The sequence below is a fragment of the Carcharodon carcharias genome, chromosome 1 (genome assembly GCF_017639515.1).
Source record: "Carcharodon carcharias isolate sCarCar2 chromosome 1, sCarCar2.pri, whole genome shotgun sequence".
In the NCBI taxonomy this organism is placed as follows: domain Eukaryota; kingdom Metazoa; phylum Chordata; class Chondrichthyes; order Lamniformes; family Lamnidae; genus Carcharodon; species Carcharodon carcharias.
In genome coordinates, this window is record NC_054467.1 from 135,560,727 (window position 1) to 135,569,863 (window position 9,137).

Sequence of the window (9,137 nt, forward strand, 5' to 3'; positions counted from 1 at the left end):
CATTTTAACACTCCACCCTGCTCTCTTGCCCACATGTCTGTCCTTGACTTGTTGTATTGTTCCAGAGAAGCCCAACGCAAACTGGAGGAACAACACCTCATCTTCCGACTAGGCACTTTACAGCCTTCCGGACTGAATATTGAATTCAACAACTTTAGGTCTTGAGCTCCCTCCTCCATCCCCACCCCCTTTCTGTTTCCCCCTTCCTTTTTTTTTTCCAATAAATTATATAGATTTTTCTTTTCCCACCTATTTCCATTATTTTTAAATATTTTAAAATCTTTTATGTTCCCTCCACCCCCACTAGAGCTATACCTTGAGTGCCCTACCATCCATTCTTAATTAGCACATTTGTTTAGATAATATCACCAAATTTAACACCTCTGTGTTCTTTTGTTCTATTGTTGTTGACATCTTTTGATGATTTGCTTCTATCACTGCTTGTTTGTCCCTACAACCACACCAACCCCCTCCACTTCTCTCTCTCTCTCTCTCTCTCCGCCCTCCACACACACACCTTAAACCAGCTTATATTTCAACTCTTTCTTGGACTCGAACTCAAGTTCTGTCGAAGGGTCATGAGGAATCGAAACGTCAACTCTTTTCTTCTCCGCCGATGCTGCCAGACCTGCTGAGTTTTTCCAGGTAATTCTGTTTTTGTTTTTAAAGCCAATAGATTGTTGGTTTTGTTGCAAAATTTGCATTCGGTGTTCTTGTACATGTTTGTGTTTCTAAAGTTTGCTTGTCAAGATACAAGATTGCTGCTTTCCCATTAGTAGACCGTAAAGGAAATGCAAGCTTCATGGAGGATGGTGACAGAGGAAGTCAGTGCAACCTCCACCACCCAGGAACTATCGCAAAGGCTACTGGCCTCAGTGGTAGCCATGAGGACGGAAGGGTCACACTTGAACATATGTGGGGTGATGCGATAGAATCTTTCAGCTCTGCAACCACCATGGTGTGTGTTGTGAGCTGAACAAAAGTCATAGCTTACTGCTCTCATGAGTCAACACTGCCAGCCATCACATCCTGCATGTCCACTCAGTTAATGCTTGTGTAGACTCTGGCCATGAGTGTCCAGTTTTGGCAAGATTATGGAGAGACAAGATCTGGATTTCCAAAGCATCACTGATTCCCTTTACTCTGGTCTCCTGCAGACAGATAGGACTGATGTGCGGCTGCTACAGATGAAGTGTATAAGAGCAGACTCTTCTCAGAACATCTGGATGCCTCATTAATTGCCACCATCTCAACCAATACCCAACATGTTGCCCCCGTTCCATCAGGCCCACCACCAGCCTTGCATTGGTGAACAATCCGTGGTAGGGCTTTCATTGGCTCCAAAAGCCAGAGATCATCAGCCAAGAGTGACAAAAGAGACTGGGAAAGATAAACAGTACATAACATACAAACATATGAATTAGGAGCAGGAGTAGGCCTACTCCGTCATTTGATCAGATCATGGATGATCTGATTGTGGCCTCAAGTCCACATTCTGACGATCCCCAGTAACCTTTGCCTCCCTTGTTAGTTAGGAATCTACCTACCTCTGCCTTAAAAATATTAATTGACCCAATCTCCACCCCTCCCCGAGGAAGAGAGTTTCAAAGATTCATGACCATCTGAGAGAAAAATTTCTTCTCAAGCCCATCTTAAATGGGAGACCCCTTATTTTTAAACTGTATCCCCTAGTTCTCATCTCAGTTGCCTCCCACCAACTCTGCTGATGCCACATGGACAGCACTACATAGAAGTGATAGGCAAATCACACAGGGTTGGCTAGCATATGGCTGTCACATGTATTTTTTGTTAAGCCAATTAATTTGATCACTATTAAAAATTTCTCATGCACACCAATCAATTGTTTCCCCATTATTGAATGCACATTTTCATTTAACAGGTGTAGAAGGTGGGGAGATGATTTGAATCACATAACTTAGGTAATCTTGGTCCAGTGGATTGAGGTTTATATGACAGCTTGTGTGAGGAGAGCTACAATGGTGCAGTTGACATTAATCTAACTGCTATTATCCATTGCTTCATGGCAGGAATATGCCTGTGTGTCTGGGGCCCCATGTTCTTCATTATCATTATTATTCTCATACAAGGAGAAGTAGTGAGTGTCTCCAATATCCTGAACTTCTAGACTTCTTTTCTGCACTATGTTGTGTGAGGCTCAGCATGCAACAATGATCTTCAACACTCTGGTTGGCTAATACTGTAGAGCACCTCAAGAGCTGATAAAATACTCAAGTCTAAATTTGAGTATTCCTACAGCTTGCTTAACAACGCATAACATCGGGATATGTATGACATTGTAGCCTTCCTATGGTTGAGTAGAGGGATTCCTCAGAGACATTGTGAGCCACAGTTGAAGGGAATCTCCCTTGTTTCAAGCAGCCATCCTGTCAGGTTGAGCGCAGATAAAAACATTGTAGAGATATATTACTGAAGGCATTGTGGCAGCTCCTAGGGAATCGTGCCAGACCTGCATAAACCTCTTTTTTATAGTTACAGATGAACTGAACTTTGATGGAGTGGAAGCCCTTGTGGTTCACAGATGCACTTGGTTGCTCAGGGATTGTCTGACTGCTATGGGCACTCGATCTACCCTGCGCCTGTGAGAAAGCTGTCAGAGATGCAAACTAAAATGCTCACTCTGTCCGTCTTCATTACACAGAAACATTATATACCTGTTGGCCCAGGAAAATAATCATCTATCATCTGTATTTGTGAACTGCTGACAGCAACACCTCATTATATCTCCTGTCACAGGCTGGAAGGAGCTGGAAACAAAGAAATTCAGGATACTTTCCACTGGCACAGCACAACCACCAGTCCAGCTGGAGGAAGTCTTCCTCCAGAGGAAACTGTAGAGATCAGAGACCAATTGCAGTTTCATCCTGAGCCTCCTGAAGCACTGCTCCCCTGAGTAGTCAAGGGCACTGAGTCTTTGCCTATACAGCCTAGGTAGTTTGTGCAAGCATGGGCCCTATGTTGCTGCCTTCTCTGCTGTCCACCTGCAGCTCCTTCCTTAGTTGTACTCGCTGCTGATGCCCCTCTTAGTATGTTCAGTACACTGCAGTGATGGCAGTACTCATAATGGACTTGATGCTTGTTAACTCCAGATTCTCCAAATCTCTACCTGATGCCAAGGACCAGGAACCAAACTAACCCACCAGGAGCTGAAGAAGCATCTGTGAGATAGAAGCTTTCATAAAGGAACTTTAGCACCTAAATAAACGTACTTTTTATCCCAACAATAATACTTAAATTTATATAGTGCCTATAACATAATAAAGAGCCCCAAGGCACTTCACAGGAGCATTATAAAACAAAGTATGACACTGAGTCACAAAAGGAGCTCTAAAGTCAGATGCCCAAATGTCTTAAAGAAGGAAAATGAGATAGAGAGGCAGAGACATGTAGGTAGGGCATTCCAGAATTTGAGGACAAGGCAGCTGAAGGCTGGAAACCAATGGTGGGATGATTAGAATTGGAAATGCACAAAAAGCTAGAATTAGAAGAGCACAGCAATTTCAGAAGATTGTGGAATTGGAGGGGATTATAGAGATATAGAGGATAGCCATGGACAGATTTGAAAACAAGAACGAGAATTTTAAAATCAAGACATTGCTTAACTGGGGTCCATTGTTAAGTCAGTGAGCACAGAGATAATGGGAAAATGGGGCGTGGTGCAAGCTACACGGGCAGAAGAGTTTTCGTTGACCTCAAGTTTACGGAGGATGCAATATGGGAGACCAGCCAGGAGTGTTTTGGAATAGGCAAGCCTAGAACTAATGAAGGCATGTTTCAGGGTTTCAGAAGCTGAAGAGTTGGGATGAGGTGAAATGGGTGATGTTAAAGAGCTGAAGATAGTTGGTCATAGTTAAGGAACAAATATGAGGTCAAAACCTAATCTCAAGTTCAGATGTGACTCCAGGATTTTGAACAGACTGGCTTACCTCAGACTTTTGTCATGGAGAGGGATGGAGACGGTAACTGGGGAACAGTGTTTGGAGTGGGGAAACAATCAGCAGAATTTCCTGGCCCTGAGAGTGGCCTGCATCGTCATGGTGAGGTGGGGGGGGGAAGAAAATTTGGAGAGTCATTAAATGTCAACAGTTCTCCAAATTTCCCGTCCTGCCCTCGGTAATGCCTGCCGGTGCCGGGGCTGGAAAATCCCGGACTTTGGTTTCAATGTTCCCAATATTTACTGGAGAAAATTTTTGCTCATCCAGGACTGGATGTTGAATAAGTAGTCTGATAATTCAGCAATAATGGAGGAGTCAAGAGAGGTGGTGGTGAGTTATAACAGGGTGTCATCAGCTACATGTGAAACTAATGTTCAACACTGTACATGTGAAACTAGTGTACTATAATGTACATGTGAAACTAATGTACTATAATGCATATGTGAAACTAATGTTCTACAATGTACATGCAAAACTAATCAAAACTAATGTACTCTAATGTACAAGTGAAACTAATGCACTATAATGAGAATGTGAAACTAATGCACTATAATGAGAATGTGAAACTAATGTACTATAATGTACATGTGAAACTAATGTTCTATAATGTACATGTGAAACTAATGTACTATAATGAGAATGTGAAACTAATGCACTATAATGTGTATGTGAAACTAATGTACTGTAATGTATATGTGAAACTATTGCACTATAATGAGAATGTGAAACTAATGTTCTATAGCGTGCATGTGGAACTAATATACTACAATGTACATATGAAATTAATGCTGTTGTTATAGACAGGAGGGGGCTTAATTTAAAACAGCACTAATTTTTCCTCTCACCACTCATTCATAAACAGAAAGGTGTTTTTGATTTTTGATTTCCCCCTTTATAAGTGGCGACATATTTCCCCTAAACTATGAGTTTTGGAGGATCTGATTTTCTATTAATAACCCTACACAAACTCAAGATAGGGTAAAATTAGAGGGTTGGTTTATTTTACACACACTCAAAACGCAGGGTAGGGGTGTCGCCACATAACTCCAATACATTCACAGAATAAAAGAAGGATAAGGAAAGAAAGAGGTACAGGGCAAAGACCACAGACAAAATAAGAATTTTTGTTTCATGTGCGTCCATTGTCCAGAATCAGAAGTCCAATGGTATATTCCTTCAGGGCAGTTAGCAGGCTGAAACTGATGTGGGTGATCCAGTTTTCCAGTAGTGCTGACTTCCATGATGGGAGAAGCATGTAGAGATGAATCAGTCTTACAGTTGGCATTGGTGCAGAAGTTCAGCCATTCCAGTTGAAGAGGACCAAACAATTTAAACCTGGACAGAGTTCTGTGTCTGTTGCTTTGCTGATGAAAGATTGCAGACTGCCTGGATTCAGCTCCACAAGGCAATATTACAGGTTCTTGCAGCCTTGGGGGGGCTAGGCAGGTGACTTAACTCCCACTTCTTTCTCCTTGTTTTGGACAAAGGATGTATATTCCTGGTCTAGATCCTTGAGATATTTAATGCTGCATCCATTAATAAGTTTCAGCCATTTCAGGGCCCCTTTGTCCTTGCAGATGTATCATCTTCATTGGCCAGGATCTGCCTTAGAAATGTAAAGGGTCTTTGAGCAGTCCCTTGGAATTTGATTTCTGCAGTCACAGGGGGTATTAGTGCCTCTTTAGAGATAACAAGGTCCCTACTGTTTTCTGAAGGCTAGAAATTCATTTCATGTGAGTAATAGGTAGTCAGGTTTCAGTCAGTATAAAGCCTTTGCCCATTTAAAAAAAATAATAATTTTATAAAGTAGCCAGGATGATATAGATATTTATATATTTTATTTCCTGCCTTCTGGGCATGCCACCCCTCCACTGTTAGAGAAAAAAAAGGAATTCTATTTCATTGTTTTATTTTCTTTTATCTGGTCTTAATGAAGGAAGAATAGCAAGTGCAGAAGTATACATGCATTTTCTCATTCATACAGGCACACTAGGCACACAGCTAGCAGGGGTCATGGCAGTTCCCTGCTGCATATTCATCTTGTGTTTTAAAACTAGGACAAGATGTCCGCATGGACATTATCCAGTCCTGGGATTTGGGAAAGTTTAGGTGACTTGAGTGGATTTGAAATACATCTGCATAGCTCATTCGGGCTAGATTTCTGATTTCCCACTGTTAGGCATCAGGCATTCCAACCTCCTGAATTAGTATCTATTCAATGGTCTGGGGGATTTTATTCAGGGTGGTTAGCACTCAGGGGGCGAGTGATGGTCAAGGTGTTCTGGGCAATCTGCTGGAGAGTGCTGGACATCTCACTCTGTGGGTGCCAGGACCTGGGATCATAGGGTTGGGCTGCTCTTACATAAAAACTAGGAGCAGGAGTAGGCCACTTGGCCCTTTTGACCTGCTCCACCATTCATTTCATGGCTGATCTCCCGCCTACCCCCATTAACCCTTCGCCCCTTTGTTTATTAAGAATCTATCTACCTCTGCCTTGAAGCATTCAAAGACTCTACTTCCAATGCCTTTTGAGGTGCAGGCAGAGGCAGAGAGTGCCCAGGGCACTGGCAGTCCAAGGACTGCTGGAGACCAGGATGATGCTGAGTCAAAGGCAGATGATGAGCCTCTGGAATCATCCATCAGGCGACAGATGCTGGATCTTTTCTTTCCCAGCAGATCTTGTTGAATTTTACTTGGAGCTGGTGTACTTGGTCACCGCCTTTGTGCCCTCCAACACGGCGTGCTTGGCCAGTTCCCCGGGCAGCAGCAGGCACACAGTGGTCTGGATCTCCCGGGAGCTGATGGTCTGCCACTTGTTGTAATGGGCCAGTGGGAAGCCTCACCCGCCAAGCGCTCAAAGATATCATTGACGAACGAGTTCATGATGCTCATGGCCCGAGAGGAGATGCTGGTGTCGGGGCGAACCTGCTTAATCCATTTGTAGATGTAGATGGAGTAACTTGCTTTCCTGGATCTCTTCCTCTTCTTGCCACTCTTTGGCGGGGCCTTCTTAGTGATTTTCTTGGTGCCTTTTTTGCCTCCTGCTTCCTTGTCCTCTGCTATCATGATGTCCAGCAGAGTGTGCAGGAGGATCTAGTGAAGATCCATGAGTGCATGCATGCTATGGTCTCTTTTGTGGAGGAGTCCCTGTGGAACGGGAACACTGTGTTAACCCTCATGGCTGAGTGCACTGCCTCCTCCATGGAGAGAGTGGTGACTCTCATGAAGGGGAGCTCCAGGGACAGAATCAGAGGTTCCTGAAGTTGTGCTCAGACCTGCAATCCCTCACACAGGAAATGACCTCAGGAGGTCAGTGCCAGTGCAGGAGATGAATGAGGCAGCCAGTATTCCAGCTAGGCGCCCGTCCATCAATGGTGAGCAGGGAGGTCCAGAGTGATGAGCTGCTTTTCGTCTCTGCAGGCTCCTCTCAGAGTGCTCTGGATGATGGCAGCAGCTCCTCCGCCCCTCTGCCAGTGACCATAGCATCTGATGAGGCTGCAATGACTGGGGAGATTCCAGCCATAGCACTGACCGCTCCCTCCCAGGTGCACAGGCTCCAAGGTCATCAAAGCCAACAAGACACAGAGTCAGAAGGCTGTCTCCAATGATGCTGCCAGTGAGCAGGTGGGGGAGGCACCAAGACAAAGCACTCGTAAACATAATTTTAAGGCACCATGAGCACAAGAGGGACTGGCCACGGGATATCTTCTGTTTTGTAATGTTTTGTTTATGTTTACTTGTGTGAAAATGAACACCAGAGATGGTCATGTTAATTCTTTTTAATTAAGAAATGTACATAAATTTTGTTTTTGTCGTACTGGCCTGGGTATACTTCATCCTGTTTTTTCTGGTGCAGGGTACACCATTGTGTAATGCTGGACGTGAGTAGCTATAAACCTTATTGCACAGGCACTGAGTGGACATTGGTTGCAAAGGAAAGTGTCATTTCAGACATCCGGGATGGAGATGGCAGCCATGCCATGAGGTGGAAGCAGCTCTTTGGCAGCCTAGCTGAAGGAGCATTTGTTCAAAGCGTCCTTGTGTCCCTGCCTCCCTGAAGGATACAGAGGTCTAGCTTCATGCCTTCAGCTTTCTCCTCACTGTGCTCCTCTTCTGACTCACTACTGGATTCATCCTCTGTGGCCTGTGGAGCGGCCTCAAGATCCTCTTCCTCTATTGAGTTCCCCCTTGCCAGTGTCAGATTGTGGAGAGTGCAGCATGCAACCACTATCAGTGACACCTGCCCTGAGGGGTATTCTAGTGCATGTCCTGAAGGGTCCAGACATCAGAAGCGCATCTTCAAAAGACCTATGGTCCTCTCTATCACTGGCCTTGTGGATGCATGATTGCGATTATAATGCTGCTCTGCCTCTGTTCTTGGATGGCGGAGAGGCGTCATAACCCACCTCTTCAATGGATAGCCCTTGTCACCTAGCAACCATCCATCCAGTCAGACTGAATAGCCTCGACACTTGGGAGTGTCCGAAGATATAAACACCATGGGAGCTGCCAGGATACCTTGCACAGACTTGCAGAATCTGCATCCTGTTGTCACAAACTATTGTACGTTCATCGAGTGGAAGCCCTTCCTGTTGACCAAAGGCACGCGGCTGACCTGTTCGTGCCTTGACAGCCTTATGTGTGCAGTTGATTGTACCCTGGATGCAGGGGAACCCAGCAATCACTGCTAAGCCTCTGGCTCGCTCTGCCTGGCTAGCCTCGTCCATACAGAAGTGAATTAATGTCATTATCCACATGAACAGAGCTTCTGTCACTAACCTGAGGCAACTATGGACAGCTGATTGGGACACACCAGAAAGACTGACCACCGGCCCCTGGAAAGAGCCGGAGGCATAGAAGTTGAGGGACACCGTGACCTTCGGAGCCACTGGCGTGGGGTGTCGACCCACACATTTGGAGGTGATCTCAAGGCCTATCATTTGATGAATAGAGGTCACAGTCTCCCTGGAGAAGTGGAGACTCCTTCGGCACTGCACCTCCAACATATTGAGGTAGCTGCATTGCCACCTGTAAACCCTGGTAGCAGGATAGTGGCATCTTCTGCAGCCCCTTCCACCTTGGACTTCCTATTGGCTCTGTGTCCCTTGAGCCTGCACCTCTCCTCCCACAGGTTGCTCCCCTGGAGGCTACATTGGCCTCCTC

General features: G+C 45.0%; 1 pseudogene; it reads right to left on the minus strand.

The window, feature by feature from the left end:
- Positions 1 to 6,663: 6,663 nt before the first annotated feature.
- LOC121275340 lies at positions 6,664 to 7,040 on the minus strand (annotated as a pseudogene).
- Between the last annotated feature and the right edge of the window lie 2,097 nt (positions 7,041 to 9,137).